Here is a 17,197-nt window from a genome sequence, read left to right as displayed (position 1 = left end):
CCGGTTGTTTATAGAAATGGTCCATATTTAACAATTCTATATATCTTAAAATAATTTTTGTCTGCGATGGTATTTCAACTACGAGGCTATTTGCACCCGCGGGGGTCGGTGTTTTTCAAAAAACAAAACAACATTCGTAAGTATGCTGGGTTGAATTACTGATACATAGTCGAGGCTATTTGCACATAATTATATATATAGAAAACAGTAAAAAAGTACGGTAAGTCTAGCCGTCGTTAAAAAATGTGTTACGGTCTGCAAGTCAGATTTCGACGATTAAAATATGTTTTAATTGGAATGCAAATGTAGAAAGTCTTAACGGATGTAAACAGTGCGTTGGTGTGTGAGACTTAGGGAAGAACAGGCTGATAAACGGAAATTTAGACTATTCACTAATAATTGCCTAGCACCAAGACAAATCTCCTCATTTAGTGCTTATAATTTTTTACTCGTTAAATTACTTATTGTATTTATCTACAAAGAACAACCGGCCCAATTTTAGTGCGAAGGCATCTTTTTTTCGGGGTCCGTCACAAAAGCAGGTGGGTCAATCGGGTATGGCCTATCCTCAAACGGGTGTGCACGATCCCTTCCTTGTGTTTCAGATCGCTCAGCCGAACTGTTGACAAGCAAGAGCATCTCGGACTATCACTGGTGCGGCCAACGTTTTCTTATTTCGTTCTTTACTGTACAGCTTCACTAGGCCGGATCGCGGTGGTTCGAACGGAAGGCGGGGACTTCCCAGTTTTCGATCATCTCTAGCCCAACGCATCCAGGGATCCGAACGACTAAATAATCCTAACATCCCAGAAACCCCAGTAGCGACAGTCGTGTTGTCAATTAGTTTATGTTGAAATTGTATTTAGCTTGTTATATTCATTGATATTTATTACTTATACGCTTTTTGATTCATTGGTTTTAATTTTTATTGTCCATTTTATTACTCTGTGTTATGTTATTTATTTTACTGTTGCGTTCAAATTACCGAGACAAAGCGAGAGCACAGATAAAACATATTTCTTTGGAACGGTTGATTAGCCGTATAGGATGAAACCTGCCACAATTATGGAACGCTTGTGACGTGATCCACCTTCGAAATTGGGTAAATATCCTTTTGTAAGGAATCCGACCGCGTGGCCAAAATATATTTTCTTTTATATCTCCCTGATAGGTTGAATTGTATGAAAGTCGATAAATTGAGACGTTGTCTTCGGCAACTGATGCCACCTTCGTGTTAAATTAAAACTAACAAAACTTACATTTGCAATAATTTTCGAAATTTTTTCGCATCTATTGGATTAGATATTACGATGATACAAAGTTGGACAACGCATGTTCTACATTTAATAATTACTACCATATTCTCTTATCAAAAATTCATTGATGTAAAGAATTTACATGTTCATTAATTATTTGAGTGGTGATTAGTGACCGTTCATCGATATTTACATTATACACATTATTTATATGATATTTATATTAAACACATTTCTCACGTCCGATAACTTCAAAATAGCTTTCAAAAATTATAAAACAATTCAAACACTTTTCCAAAATTAAAGATCCCACACCAATAACAAATAAATCTGACGTAATATACAAGATCAACTGTTTACACTGTCCGGCAACTTACATCGGTCTTACATCCCAATATCTGGACAAGAGAGTAAAGCAACATCTATGATTGCAAAAAACTCAAACAAAATCCTACAGCACTCGCTACCCACCACTTTGAACACCAACACAATTTTGACTTCAAAAATCCAAAAATATTACATACAGAACAAAACAAATATAAACGTAATTTCTTAGAAATGGTTTATATCAACAGAGATAAACACAGCATCAATTACAGAACAGATACATGCAAACTCAGTCGCAGCTACGCCAATATCATTAATCAAATACAATACAAATAACATACATACATCATTACATTACATTCCACACATCAAATACTTTTTACATAGTCTAATTTTCCAACAATTTAGCTTTCCTTTTCCTATTTATCCCCTTTCTATATAATCCTGAAAGAATAATCTGGCCGAACTATTACCAACACATTGTTCCCCTTTGTCGGCTTTTTTCACTTCAAAGGAGCCGACGCCTTGCACAAAATTGTCTTTTATATACCGACTTCCTTCCCCACCTCCTCAAAACCAAACATATATAAACATGAAACAGCAAAATCTCACTGGCACTCTCAACACGACACACAAGGATGGCACAATTACACAGAAGACAAACACTTTGAGTGAGTAGAAATACTTTGTTTGAATATAAAATATATTTTGCATTGTATAAATTCACTTATCCACATCCTAAATGTATTTGTTAAATGTAAACATTGTTTGTAAATCCCAGGCCCTGAAGATGATCTCAATAAAAGATCGAAACGTTGGCACGATAAAGAAAATGTTTTTCTGAAACCTACATCACACCCGACCGCATCTCACGATATCTGAATAATTATTAGTAATAGTGGATGGTGTTAGTGTTGAGTTGTATTTTTAATACTTAAGCAATCATTGCTGTCTAATTTTTGGGTAGGTTGTTTGTGCTGAGATTTGGTATACCAGGTAATGAGTTAACTGAGCTAAACAAAAATTACTAAATATACACTAAGGGTGGCTCTTTTTTCGTCTTGCAACGTTAGTTAGCGTCTTTAGAGCCAATTAATGACGATTAAGCATTTCAAGCTGGCTAGACGACGAAGAGTGGATTTATTAACGTCATTCCTTTTTAAAAATGGACCGTTTAGTTATTGGATTGACGTATAATATTTTCTTCTGCCGACAGATCGACGATTACCCGGCTAGCGTCGGTTACGTTCGTTTGATACAGAGCCAATTTGTTTCAATTGTCTGCAAGTCCGCATGAGGAGAGGTACGAGAGGAAAAGAAGTTGTCATGTCATCCGCTCTCCATTGACCCTTAATTGAAAGATGGGTGAACGTAACATTGTTATCTTTCGGCATACAATAGTGGCCTTTGGTCCCTCCAGTACGGTCTAAAGTCATTCCTAAGATAACAAATATGCAATTTAATAATAATAATAATAATCGTAGGACTAATTCTGGTTCTGATTTATACCTGTGACACTACAGCTGGAAAATATTAATGAAGCAAAACATAAGCAACCGAATTGACTGATGACAAAAGTTGATGCCGGTACGCGAGTCTTCGTGAAAAACTTGTAAGTTTATAGGAAAAATTCCTCACCGAGGATGGCGCAATGCAACGCGTTTGTGCAGTTCAACAAACCCGCGAGTGAAGACACACTAAGTGACCAATGCCGGTTCAGCATGGTATGGACAAAAGATTGAAAAATTGTGGCGTTCGTGATTTACGTGGCGACTAGAGACTGAGACAAGGCGCAGAAATTTTCTTCTGTACAACTTATATTTGACTGCCATCTGCTACTTCAAAAAGGACAAGCATACAGTAACATGGGTTTGACGGTCATGTTGTAGATTCTTTTTTACCTAACAAGAACAGGTAAAATGCCTTTTCCCATTAGAATTTTTTACATGTTCGGTGAAGGTTTGGAATCCAGTTTGACAACCAGATAGGTCATGGTTTTGGGCCAGCCAAATGGTACGTCAAAATACGAATACATTATGGAGCTCAAGGTTTTCGTAAAGAGGATGCAGCTAAATTTGTAGACATCTTCAACTTCCGTCGAAAGCAGAAGAGCTTTATTCACACAAATTCCTTATTTAACTTGCTCCTTGACTCTCAAAGAATAGCAGTGTAGGTCGCAATGTCATCAGGAAATAGCGCAAGTAGACAGAACTTGGGTTTCCACGAAGCGAATAGACAAAAAACAGAGTAGGGCCCGGAATTGAGCCCTGAAGAACACCCGCTGCCATAATAAAAGGAGGTGAAAGTGAGTTGTTCAACGCAACGGGAAAATACCTCTTTTTGTGGTACAAATGTAAAATATTGACTAGATATGCTGTGAGAGCCTTTACTCAATTAACCTGTAAATAAAGCCCCTTTTGCCACGTAGTAGCCGAAGGACACCAGCAGGTGAAAAGTTAAGTTAACAATTTTTTTCTCTATAAGTTTAATTAATAAATAGATAAACAAAAAATGTAGTGTACGTTCGATAAAACTTTTAGGTTAATTTTTCAAACTGTTATTATGTATATTTAAGGAATATGATTGCCGATTGTTGGTAGAAAAAAAGGGGAAATACGCGATTCGACCGGCAATCCCAACGTGGCTGTCTGCCCTCTTTTCACGGAGATTTTCGGGAGGACGTTCCTATTCTTTTAAACGAGGGAGTAATATTTTTTTTTGTAGAAAGCCGGAGCCGGACTTCCTGCGCTATGAGTCAGATCTGTTTTATTGGCTATTAATATGAGGGAGAGCTTTTTGGTACTTTCTCCACGGTTGGTGAACCACAACAGTTAAAACCCCGGGCCGGGAGTGGCATCACGTATTTTGGCAATCATCTCCGTCCCGAGATCCAGCCGGAAAACAACCCCTAAGGACACAGCATGGATAGTGCTTTTCAGATGATGCAAGGATTTATTTATTTTCGATTAACACATTCAACCTGACACGGCAATTTAGAATGTTTTTATAGGCAATATGACTGATGGGCATATTCAACATTCACTGATTTTCAACTTACTCTGCGTTATACTTAATAATTTAAACTAGGAAATGAGGTTATGTTAACACAGTGAAAATCCGTTAATACTACTTTTTGTAAGCATTTATTGCCTACCCTCTTTACTTGTACCTTAATAACCTGTGCTTTAATTATAGGCCATTTATTAGATGAATGTAATTTTTAGCGTGAATGAAAGTTATTTTCAAATACCCCCGAGGAGTATCGACTATTCTGGAGTAGTGTGAACGATGTTTGAAGTGTGAATAATAGTTATTCCCAATTACCCCTAGGAGATCGAGTGTTCCTGTGGTAGTTTGAACGAAATCTGGTCTGCGAATGTAATTTATCAGCGTGAATGGAGAAACTTATTCCGTGGTATTTATGAATTTATTAGCGTGATTAGTGGGGGTCATTCCTAATTATTCCATTGAATATCGAGTGTTCTAAGCAAGTGTGAACCAAGTCTGGCACGTAAATGTAATTTATTAACGCGATTGGAGGGACTGATCGCTAATTATTCCGAGGAGTATCGAGTATTAGTCTAAATGCTTATCACATTTTCTTGTTTTTCATGTAACTGTTACGTATTTGTGTTCTTTATTGAGTGGCCCTGAAGTGCAGAAAAGCTTACAATAGCATAAAAAAAGAGAGATTCCAAAGTTGCCATTCTAATTGGTCTGATCCTATCTTGGTTTGAGAAACAGGAAAAGAAATTGGTTAGATTGAGGTAGGCCGTCCACTGGAGCCGTTTTCGGCCGAATAGGGCCGGATGATCCAAAAGCGAAGAAACGAATGAGCACGCGTCCATTAGAACCAATTCGTTCGGTCGTGTTGGGCCGTGTACGGCCGAAGCACTTTCCGATCCAAATAAAGTTGGATTTTCAAGTCCTATTCGGCCGAATGGTTACTTCGACTTCAACTGTCAACCACGTCTCATCAAACGCTCACCATTGTTTAACGCCGTTCTTTGCTTTTTGCTTACCTTTTCGTTTCGTTTTCATTTCGATGGATTGCGAAAAATTGATGAGGGCGGTTGAGGAGCAGGCTCTTGGGACATGAGTGATCCATTCTATCATCGGAGAGATGTCCAGCGTAAGCTGTGGTCAAGGATAGCTTTAGAAATGGAACTTCCAATATTTTTGTTTATTTCTTTCATTCCATTTGTATGTAAACTAAGAATTTTCGAGCAGCAACAAATCTTCTACATCCATTTGGGCTGTGTCGTGAACTGACGAAAATCGGCTATATTGCCGGTCGTCCGTTTGGTCAAATAGTTCGGCTGTTGAACGGCCGTCGTAGTTCAGTTCCAATGGACGAGCAGCCAAAACGTGAGAAAGACCGGAACGTTTGGTTTATAATATCATGGCATACGCAAGAACTACTGATGCTGAACATAAATGCCTGCAAATTTGATAAATTTTTCTTAATCGACCTAATTATCATTAACGTGTTATGCAACTTATCTATAAAAATACTACTTGACTTGACATATTTGTACAACTCAGTTCTTAGGCTAACTTATTTCCCAATTCAGTGGAAATAGATTCGAAAACTTTACCGTCCCATCAGTTTGGGTTGCGCGCACTTCACCCCACCGTCCCGCAGGCACCATGTGGCAGACACTATCGCCTTTTCTCTTTAGTGAAAACAGCATTGTTCGGAGGCTTAATGTGGAAACCCGTGAAGATTCTTCATAGCACTTTTAACCTTACAAACACTACTGACATTCCTACTTACCCAAACACTTTCAACTCCAACATATCCGTCGTAAGCTCGTACCTGTAAACTCATCTTAGCCAGTTAGACGACTGGTACCGCAAATGGATAAGTCTTTGTCCCTAGTAGGGCTCACCTGGACCTACAAAGTTCAAGCTTGTGGCTTAACCAAAGATTCCAGTCTTTCCAATACAAAGTTCTAACAAAATTCGGTAATGCTTCTAAGTCTCCAATAAAATCATTCACACTACCTCCATATTTCAATCGTTTACGACCTTTTGTCCTTTCTCTAAATCCAAGCTCCCTTGTCCAACGACTTTCCACATTAACCCTCCCTAGAAATCCTCCACGTTGGCTGAAGAGGCAACGGCCTAGGGATTTACTTCGGTGATGTGCATGTGTGTGCTGCTCGAGGGTGTGTCAACAATCGATTCCTTCTCCCATCATGTTTAATTTCATCCCTTATGCTCTGTGAATTACCAAATTTACTTTATATAACTAAATTTACTGGTGAAAATAATAATAATTAAAAAAAGAAAAACTCAAAATCTATATTTATCAATAAACTGTAAAGGAGTAGTAAGAAAATCAACGACTATATCAATTTGCGCATATGTACTTCAAAAAATTTCTTTTTGACACTGATACACCTACTGGAACATTTTTAACAGATTCACATCCTTTTTCCCCGAGTAAGTCGGCTTTCTGATGCACCGTCCCCAACCATCGAGGCTATAAGCCATCTCGGTCCCAGAGGGAAGGTGTTCACTCCCAGTTGAGGGGCGGAAAATTGAAAAAGTATTTGACTCAAACTGACGTTTGGGGGATAAAATCATGAAGTCACTTTCATCATTGACAAGAGTGCAATCAATAACTGTCTGGCTCTTTGCCTTAAATTATTATTGTCTTATTAACTTTTCATTCGAATCACGCACGAAAAAAAAAAAAACAGCGGGGGGTTAGTTACAGACATTTTTAATAATCTATAAGGCACCTTGTACTTTAGAACGCTGGCGACAGTTGAACAAGATGTTGCCCTCAAAGTAAATGGTTTTTTCCTTTATAAATTTGTGAGACAAGAAGCTAACATTCGCCAATCGAAAACCCCAGCAGCCTGTTAGAATGAATCATATTGCCAAATGAAAGATTTACTATCTTTATAGTTTGTCAGTTTTATTTCCTGTTGCTGATTGTAGCGCCTCTTATATATGGACAGCAATCTCATTCAAGTGAGATTGAGGACGACTTTCAAGATTTGAAAAGAAGTCTGCCATCCTTAAGAAATATGCTATTTTTAGATCCAGCACCGAATTCAAATTATGATGATAGGGAAGGCAAAAAAGTGTTGAAAGAAGTGTGCATCTGAATATGAAAAAATGAAGGAAGAGTTGCAAGAAGGCGAATATTTGCATATAGACGAAACATGACACAGAAATCAAGGAAAGAGAGGCTGGAGTTGGGTAATAACGAACAAAGCGTTGACACTTCTGAGGGTAACTGAGTCATGACGAGGTCAATTGATTTAAGCCTTCTATTATTTCTTGTTTTAGTGATTAGTACTTGAGACTATCATATTCTAAATTAAACTTTCTGGTATTTCTCGAGTTTTAATTCTACTTTTCTTTTCCTGCCCCTCCAGCCCAGTTATGATCAGACCAATTAGAACAGACGCTCTCGTTTCTTTATCCTTTTAGCCTCTTTGTACCTCAGGGCCTCATCAGTAGTGCTAACATATCACAAATTACAAAAGCAAATACAAATGATACATACACAAAAACGAAACAAAAACAAGAAAGTCTAGTTAGCATTCTAGTAGATAGTCTCCCCCTGAATACTCGAAACTCCTCGGGGTAATCGGGTATAAGTTTCTCCATTCACGCTGATAAATTATATTCGTAGACCAGACTTCGTTCACCCTACAAACGAGTACTCGACACTTCTCTGTGTCATGGGACAAGCCCTTCTATTTTCGCTAATAACATCCATTCGCAGACTAGACTTCGTTCGCTCTACCCAAGAGTAGCATATATTCTTCGAGGTAATTGAGGATAAATCCATTCACGATAATAAATACATTCGCATGTCAGACTTCATTCACACTACCACAAAATACTCGATACTCCTCCACGAAATTGAGCATAAGGCCCTTTCTTCACGCTAATAAGTACATTGATACACCAGACTTCGTTCACACTAGGCAAGTGTACTCGATATTTGGGAATAACTCTCATTCGCGTTAACAAATACATTTACACACCAAACTTCGTTTACACTAGTCAAGTGAACTCGATATTCCTCTTGATATTTGAGAATAACTCTCATTCGCGCTAATAAATACATTCACACACCAGACTTTGTTCACACTAGCCAAGTGTACTCGATATTCCTCCTGATATTTGGGAATAACTCTCATTAGCGCTAATAAATACATTTACACACCAGACTTTGTTCACACTAGTCAAGTGTACTCGATATTCCTCCTGATATATAGGAATAACTCTCATTCGCGCTAATAAATACATTTACACACCAGACTTCGTCCACACTTGCCAAGTGTACTCGATGATCCTCTTGATATTTGAGAATATAGTAATATAGACATATTATAGTAGATATAGTATATTAGAATATAGTAATATAGAATATAGTAAAGTCTATATAATATATAGACTTTGTTCACACTAGCCAAGAGTGTGCGTTACTTCTCAGCCTATTACGGATAAATCTCATGATTGGAAAATAATTTCATGATAATAAATACATTCGCACACCAGAATCCGTTCACAATACCTCAGAGTAATCGATAATCTCGGGGTATTTGAGAATAATGCTCCTTTATTCACGCTAATAAACGCTACTTTCATACACCGCAATCCATTCCCACTACTCCAGTGTACTCAATATTCCGAGGGGGAATTTTCGATAAACCCTTCATTCACGCTAATAAATACATCCGTTTGAATAAATAAAGTACTTTTTAACCTTTGTTTTCAGGTTTTCGTATAATTAACAACAAATAGCACATGGTTTTATAATAATAATAATCATTATGCAACGGAAATTATTTTAACATTCTCTTGGTAAGATGTCAATGCATTTTTTTCAGCAAAGCATTAGTTGAACGTTGGAAGGCATGTAAAATATGCGTGTTTTAGATTCTTTAAGTCGAGAGATAAGCAGCCAAGATGGAATATTTAATGTGCCACTGTCGGGCCGTTAGACGATGCAGATTTTAGATTAGAGATTTCGGAATGCCGTGGTCGTCGAGAACTGTCTCAGGGCCCCAGGAGTTAAAAAAATGACTCTAAGGTGAAAAAGATGATGAGTGACGCTTAACCTAATGTAGTGGCGAGTCACCTGTTGATTTTTTCGAGTGAACATTTAATTCCCAATGTACCGGGCTCTAATGCATGAAATAATTGGGCCACAATTAAGCCCCAACGGACAAAACATTTAATCCCAGAAGTGACAGGGCCGGCGGATACATTAAAAACCGAGTAAGATATGAAGAAAGAAAAAACTAGTAGATACAGAATAATTACAGCAGATGCACTGTAATAACCAAAGTTTTGGTCCCTCCCGGTTTCACTCCCGTATAAAGAAAAAACGACTGTAATTGTAGGTTGTGGGAACACGAGAAAAACCAGTAATTTTCACATTATCCATCTATAAAAACGAATAATTAAATCTTAGCAAAAAATGAAGCCCCTTTCTATGTGTTGGGGTTAAGTTGATTTTGATGAACTTAAAAACAGATTTTCAACCATTTATGAATGAAAGAATGAAAAAGAACTTTATTTACACAAAAAATACATTCTCGGAATGAAGTAGAACACAAACTACAACAAAAACAGCGCTTGACAAAATCATCTCTCAGAAGGGAGTAATTAAGATAAATAGTTCACACCTAAGTTGAAGAACTTAAGATAGAGAACAAGTTTAGATTTTTATAGGTGAAGTCGAAAAATGCAAGCCTTCGAATAATCAAGTTCACTGAAGAGAAGAAATCCGTTGGAACAAAGAGCCAATTCAGTAAAACGTTCAAAATGCCTAGAACGAATAGATGATTCAAAGCCGATTTAGAAAACCAATCTTCATGGTTGTTAAAGATGATAAAGAAGAAAGCTAACATTAATTCCCAATTATCTTCTCCTGAAATTGTATCTAAGCGATAGTTGCTTCTGAGTGAGGTGCGGCAACCATTTCGCGAAAGAAAGACAGATACAAGCCGGCGTCCCAGAAGGGAGAATTCTTAGTCCCATCCCTTTATCATCTATACTATGCTCGACCTGCACATACCAATACCATCTTCACCTGCGCGCGGAGGATACCGCAGTTTTGTCTTCTAAGTTGAAACCTATCCAAACTACCTCCAACATCCAATAACTCTTTGAGGTTATCGTAAGATGTAAAATAAAACTGAATGAAGAAACGTACTCAGTCCACATTCACATTGAAAAATCATCTTGCCTTACACGGAACCTCAACAACAAAGAGACTGACGTCGAATCCCCACACAAGACTTAACAGGCAACAACTTAACAGAAGATTTGGACCACTAGAAAGACTTCCAGTCCGAAATACGTCTTGACTGTCGACTAACATTACAACAGACTCAATTTCGACAAACGGAACTGTGGGATTCTGCCATACAATCTAACATGTAGAGCATCTAATCTGTCCAATCAAAAGTGCTCAAACAAATAGTCAAATATCCTTACTACGCCACTAACCTAACGAACTCAACAAACTGATCCGTTACGTATTACAAAAGTCTCACACCACTACTCGATCCATCCTAACAATACTGCTCAAGCCTTAATCGACAATGGTCTCGAGAACTATAAACCCCGTGAAAACATTTTTTTTCTTTTATGATTTTTTGGCACGAACACCAAACTATACTATTGTATTCCAATTTAGATTTCATAACATTAGTGTTAGTGCTGTGACGGTGTGAAAAAAACATGCTAATATTTCTAATATGTACAAATATGTATAGGCGAAAAAAATGAAAATCAGGAGCTAGTGAATTGAGCGCCATAAACCAGAATAAATTATTATTAATTATTTCAACCGCCGAAATTTTAGGAAGTCTGTAGTTCGGCAGTTTGAGTGTCCTGTTTAATTATGAAAGGTGGAGTTTGACGGTGTAAATTAAGTTGACGTCTCTAAGTATAATACGTAGGCGTAAAGTTCGGTAGGTGAAATAATTTACCAATAATAAAATTCGACTAGATCGAACCGCTGGCACCTCCAGACATTGGAACCGTAGAATACCACCGAGTGATGACTTAAATACCTTGGACTTAACATTAGGGCGGAAAGAAGAGTTCGAGAACGGTTGGACCAGAACTGATTGCAAAGTTCGGTGTATAAATTTTCCTTTTGAGGTGAGATGTTAGAGAGAGTTTGGGCATAAAGAGCACCCCCAGATACTATCTCCGTACTTGCCAACCTACCCTTCCCCCTACGCTAAGATTTTGGATTTATTTAAATTTACTGTCAGTTTCCAATGGAACAATAATTTTCTAAGGCGTCAATGTTTCTCTGCAAGGCGAATGGAGAGGTGGCCCGGATGACTGCATGGTTGTAGACAGGCTTTTAATTAGTAACTGGAACAGCGAATTCAAAAAAACTAAAGCACCAAGAAGATTGTTATAACGAAAACAGCCGGGAAATATTGGGAAACCATGTTATCTTTAACAGCAGAACCTGAATGCAGCAATTAAAACCTGAAAGCAAGCTGAATGCAACCTGAATAAGTCAGCTAACATATTAATAATTGCAGAAGAAAAGCGAAGGTTTGCAATCTTCTTAAGTAGAAGCCTTCGGTCAAATGAGTCAAAAAGACGCCTTACAGTCAACAAAGTACGCAAAAGTTTTATTTCCCAAGGTTAACTATTCATAACCGAGAAGACATGATGTCGAGTAACCTTTCCTAAAACCGGCCTGAAATTCCCGGACAGTAACAGACTTTTAACCATTTTTTCACAAAAACCTCAACTGATAGATTAATTGTTGTAGAACAGTAAATTATGTAATTATTTTTAATTATATTTCACATACCTTCTTTATAAGTTCATTTATTATAGTAACATCCAGGGGGTCCGCAACAGCAACAGTAAGCAGGAATTTCGTGAATATTCGCTGATATGGAGATTTTCTAACTGTCCCCGGTTTAGGTGATGTACTTTTGGCAAAGACCAGATGTTGAGTGAACGTCGAAGACTTCAGCTGCAAGACGTATTTCAAGAATATCCGCCCGGTGTTTACGACGTGACGGGCTATTGAATTTATTGTAGAGAATGGAAAAATTATCACCTTTTACAGTTATTTGAGTTGACTTTTTCCTTGGACCTTGGAATAATCAATTAATGAGCAATTGTAATTAAAAAAATATATTTATCGGCAATAGAAAAAATAACTGTTGATTAATGCTTGTATTCTTAACGTGTCACAAGCGTTTCACGCAGACATGAAGTTTTACAGCGCATCCTTCCAAATACACTCGAATCGGCCTATTCCGACTATTGTCTTCTGGGAGACGGAGTGTCACAGGGAAGCGTACATGGACCTACCCTTCTTCGTTTACACCGCAGATAACCCGAGTTCACCCTCTTGAATCCTTTAACGACGACACACCTGTGCTATCCACTGATCCCGATCCGACAACTGCTTCACCCCCATGCTTCAGCACCCATGGATCCATTCAGAACATACAATATTCATCAATAATACTCCCATACCAAAAACAGACTACGTCCGTTACGTTGGTTTCCATCTAGAGTCAAGGCTGGAACCAATTCACACTACTAAATCTGAATTAGGAATTAAACGAACAATATGGACTACTCTAAGACCACTGGCAAATCCAACATTTCGACAAAAAAAAAGAAACTGATGGTGTTCAAGACAGTAGTAAAAACCACTGGGGACCACATCCCTGATCCACTTCGACAGTTAACAAGTGACGGTGCGATCACTACATCCTTACAGAATACTAAAACTAATCTGGACCTACGGACTAAAATCGTGAGGCACCGCTAAACCTTTCAACATCAAAAGAATACAGTCCTTTTAATCCAAAGTCCTCGGAACCGTAGTCAATGATCTTTAATACGTCTCCAACACCAACGTCCACAATGATCGAAAAATTCCTTTCGTGCAAAAAATCATCTTCAAATTATTTACCACATTCCACAATAAACTCTTTTCTCACATCAATCGATTTGCACAACCCTTGTCTAATAGAAACCAGCCCTATAATCCCACAAGGCGACTGAAGAGTAGATGGCCTCGCGATCCACTGAAAGACGATTAGGCTTTGCGCAAAGTTGGGAGAACAACACTAGCTTTTAACTCCCCTCACTACACATGATTTATGCCATTTTTAAATAATGTAAATCCAGCTCATTACGAAGTAAGTACAGATTGTAATAGAAATTTATCGGACATTTCAGAGATTTCACTTAATTAAAGTTTTTAGTTGAGATAAAAAAGTCAATGTCACGAGCGGGATTCGAGCCCACGACTTTCGACTAGATACGCCGCTACTCTACCACTTGAGCTATCGTGACTTCGATCCACTCGGACACTAACTTCCCATCTCTACCCCACCTTTCGAATTTTCTCTCCTTTTTGCCATTTTAATTAATTGAAAGATATTAATTGGTCAAGCGGACCATGAAAACTAGTGAATTGAATTTTAGAGATTGTTGTACTCAGCGCCATGGTAGTATTAACGTTATGTCACCAAATAAGTGAAATCTGGGAGGTAAAACTACTTTCATAACGTCATGTAATTTCAGGTTTTTTCAGTTATCTAGAGGGCTATTGTAAAAAGGGCCCGTTCATAGAGAGGTTATGATGAACAGGTTCTTTTATAACGTGTATTTCAATTAGATTTATGTTAACTATTTAGGAGGTAATAGTAGAACAGGTATTTTGGTAACGTTATATCAGATAATTTAAGTGAAATCTGCCAGGTAAAATGACTAGTTACATTACATCATATCGTAATTTCCAGGTTTTTCAGTTGTGCCTGAATGTGGCCAATGTGGAACGAGCAGGTTCATGGCGTCGTTACGCCATTGTGAAACTAACGTCATACAAGCCATTTCGGTACAATCGAGCGGTTATAGTTGAGCATGTTGTTTCATAACGTTTCATGAGACAATTCTTTCTGAGACGTCCTAACAGTATTCCGTCGTATTTCCTTCCAAAATTGAATATTTGCTATACTAAAATGAAAAAAAATTATAGGTTAGAAAATTTACTTAAAAGTCTAATCAGGTTATGTCTGACATTCCTGCTGCGTATTTCATTATTTTTAGTGCAAATTTATGGCATATTTGTCCATTATTCTTTTGTCTTTTAAGTTATTCCTTTAGTACAACGCGCTAAATAGTTCTAGAAGAAAACGTCCTGTCTAATTTATAACGATTGTTTTTTAGCTTATTCTGTTGAGAAATATCTCCTGTTTAAAAACTCCCTCCGGCAGTTTTTCCCCATACGGTAAAATAGTAAATTCAAACTATTAAATTCCAGTTGTTTTTCAGTTGTACCAGTGTTTATTTTGAAATAAAACGGGGAAGAAAATGAAAAGAATGTTAAGTAGTGAGCAATAAATAAAGTGGAAGTGTAGTGCGGCTGGGAAAGCGAAGCCCCCGCCAGTTCAATACTTGCACTGGCAGAGAGGATGTTTTCTTGGCTCATCTGTCCCCTTCGCCGCCCCCATCGCCGCCCCCACAGAACCAAACGTTTCGCCATTCCTTTTTAAGTACACCACTTTCCCAGACCCAAAACTGCCAGACAATCATATCTCCTTACCCTGTTATTTTTTGCAACTTGACATCAGATACTTTTTTTTATCTCCATGAGTCTCGATTTCACACCCAGTTTATACCGTAACCTGTGTTATTTCCGTCTCAAAATGAAACTAGAACAAATTAACTTTGGAAGTCAAACGACCTTTTCTCGTGTGTGTAAATTAGCGACTTATAGAGCTATAAATATTTAAAAGATAGCGACTTAATAAATTCAAACAAAGCTCTTCAATGCTGTTCTTACAAATAATCAATAGAAAGAGTAAAAGTAAGTGAAATGGTTTCAGAGAGAGGAAGTTTCTAGCTTCTTGCTGCATTAGCAGGAAATAAATGCCTGGTGTTGGCGTCCCTAAGTCTGACCCAGGATATCATTGACATCAGGAAGATCCATCACGGTGCTTTAGGTATAAGCACCCGATGTAACGCTATGCGACGCTACCCGATGCTACCTGACGCAAATCCAAAATCCAATTTTCCATAAGTTGTATCACCTCCGTGCACGTCTGCCCGATGCTACGCAACGCTACCCTACTCTACGCTCTGCGATCCCCTCTGTCCAGATTTTCGTCTGGTAGCATGGAGTACAGTCGAAGACAAAATAAAGAAACGAAAAAGAAAGAAACAAGAACCGGACACTCATATTTTTGTATTCATACTACATGTCTTATTGTCGTTATATTAATTACAACAAACTTAATTTAATATAAACTAAATTAACAGAGATACAAAATTCATTAGTTTTTATTTAAAAAAACTAATTCTAATGGTTTGGTCGGAAATTGATCAAAACACCGGAATACCATTTTTTGATATAATCAATTTAACTAACAATTGATTACACGGTTTTCCTCATAAAATTTATCTAACAATTTAGTTTATGGTTTTGCTCATACAATTACACCATTTTCGTCGAGTAGCGTCAGAACAGGACACTCATACTTTTTTAATTTATTACAATCTATGTGTATGTAATTTTGTCGTTATGTTAATTACAACATTCTTATTTTAATGTAAACCAAATTAAACGAGATCAAAAATTCATGAGTTTTTATAATTATTATTTAATTATGATGATTAGGCAGAAAATCTATCAAAACACCGGAATAACTTTATTTAAAACAATTAAATTTAACTAACAATTTATTACAAGGTTTTGCTCAAAATAGTGCATTAAGAAGAAAAGATGCGTTGCGATTGTGATAGTGATTATTGTGATAAACGCTGTGGACTGTACGCGACGAGTCCTTGCGTCGGATAGATGTGCACACCCCACCAAAACGTGGCAAGGCGTCGGGTAGCATCGGATAGCGTCGCATCGGGTAAGTGTGTTCACGGCTTTAGTATTCGATTTTTGATCCGTCTGCACCTTCTTTAATCGGAAAGCGAAGACATAATATACATAAGTCGCTTATTACTTAGCTGAACGGCATGACTTGTTAAAAGATGTTTCAACGCATATATGCTCATTCCATGTCAGTTTCTCATCCAGGCACACATCCAGGTATCGAATTGCATTGACGTTCGGCATAGGTGTCACACTTGTATCCATCTTGTCGGATACTTCGCGACAATATGTGAAGTACACAGTGCTGGATTTAGCAGGGTTCACCTTTACTCACCATCTCTTGTTCCACCTACCTAGTTTTTCTGTTTGGCCAATTCCCAGATTATGCCTTTGAGAGTGTGTCTACGCCTGCGAAGTGTGATGTTGTTACTACATTAGATTCTAGAAAATCCCTTGTACAAATTAAATATAAAAAGATTCCTAGGACACTCCCCTGAGGGACATCAGAATCTAAACTGAATGACTTTGATTGGGAATTTTCATATTTGATTGAAAATATTCGATTCTTAAGATAATATTTATTTTGTGTGGTGATTAGTGACCGTTAATCGATATTTATTTAGAAATCGTGAGATGCGGTCTGGTGTGATGTAGGTTTCAGAAAAACATTTTCTTTATCGTGCCAACGTTTCGATCTTTATTGAGATCATCTTCAGGGCCTGGGATTTACAAACATTGTTTACAT

The sequence above is a fragment of the Cimex lectularius genome, unplaced genomic scaffold (genome assembly GCF_000648675.2).
Source record: "Cimex lectularius strain Harlan isolate CLEC.00 unplaced genomic scaffold, Clec_2.1 scaffold27, whole genome shotgun sequence".
In the NCBI taxonomy this organism is placed as follows: Eukaryota; Metazoa; Arthropoda; class Insecta; order Hemiptera; family Cimicidae; genus Cimex; species Cimex lectularius.
Note: the sequence above shows the minus strand (reverse complement) of the source record.